Source organism: Cimex lectularius, unplaced genomic scaffold (assembly GCF_000648675.2).
Source record: "Cimex lectularius strain Harlan isolate CLEC.00 unplaced genomic scaffold, Clec_2.1 scaffold466, whole genome shotgun sequence".
NCBI lineage: Eukaryota > Metazoa > Arthropoda > Insecta > Hemiptera > Cimicidae > Cimex > Cimex lectularius.
In genome coordinates, this window is record NW_019394161.1 from 27,881 (window position 1) to 29,520 (window position 1,640).

Consider the following 1,640-nt stretch of genomic DNA (forward strand, 5'->3'; position numbering starts at 1 on the left):
TATTTGATTCTCGTCGACAAATGAAATGGCCACGGAGAGCATTACTGAAGTATACTTCATTTTCCTTATTAAATCCATAATTTGGCTGGATTCGAAGGTCGTGGGTTCGAATCCCTCTCGTGACACTGACTTTTTTATCTCAACCAATGCCTCACTTAAAGATTAATTAGTTGAAAAGTATTTGTATTACGTTGCAATTTCATCTACACACACCTAGATCGACCCCACAGGGCATCGACTTAAGCCAGAAACACACTTACCCGATGCTACGCCATGCGACGCTACCCGATGCTACCCGACGCAAATCCAAACTCCGATTTTCCATAAGGTTGCATTACCCCCGTGCACATCTACCCGATGCTATGCCACGCGAACCTACTCGACGCTCAGCGATCCCTACTGTCCAGATTTTCGTCTGGTCGCATCGAGTACAGTCGAAGACAAAAGAACCGGACACTCACATTTTTATTCAAACTACATGTATTATTGTCGTTATATTAATTACAACATACTTATTTTAATATAAACCAAATTAACTGTGATTAAAAATTAATTAGTTTTTATTTAAAAAATTAATTTTAATGGTTTGGTAGAAAATTAATCAAAACACCGGAATACGATTTTTTGATATAATGAATTTAACTAACAATTTATTGTACTCGCTTCGGCGGTACATATACTAAAATTGGAACAATTTATTACACGGTTTTGCTCATAAAATTTAATTAACAATTTATTTCATAGTTTTGCTCGTAAAATTACACCATTTTGTAATGTCGGGTAGCATCAGAACAGGACACTCATATTTTTTGTAGTTTATTTCAAACTAAGTACATGTAATTTTGTCGTTATATTAATTACAACATGTTATTTTAATGTAAACCAAATTAAACGAGATCAAAAATGCATAAGTTTTTATAAACATTGTTTAATTATGATGGTTAGGAGTAACTTTATTTAAAACAATTAAGTTTAACAAACAATTTATTAGATGGTTGTGCTCATAAAATTTAACTAACAATTTATTACAAGGTTTTGCTCAAAATAGTGCATTAAGAACAAAAGATGCGTTGCGATTGTGATAGTGATTATTGTGATAAACGCTGTGGACTGTACGCGACGTGTGCTTGCGTCGGATAGATGTGCACACCCCACCAAAACGTGGCAAGGCGTCGGGTAGCATCGGGTAGCGTCGCATGGCGTAGCATCGGGTAAGTGTGTTTCTGGCTTTACTGGTGTCACCCATAATTTTCTCTAGAACTACAAAACCCATAACAAATTGTAAATAGTATTTTTTAACACAAGCTCTACTTTCAAAACGTAACCGATATCTTCAGTTCGTGGGATTTTATGAAAAATGGCGAAAACCATTTGAAAATCGGTTCAGAAAAACGTCAGATATTGCACTAACGACACGTTAAGTGAGACACAAAGACAGGCGACTAATATATATTTCAAAGAATGTTGAATAGGCAAACAAAAACGATTTATAAATTAATTGAGCATAGAGTTACAAATTTACCCATTAATGGTCAATCGTTTAGAAGTGTGGATACATCCCGTTTAGGGGAATATTACCTGGAAAAAAATTACCCCTTCCTGCTAATTTGCCAGTGTGTAAAAGACAAGTGGAACACTGG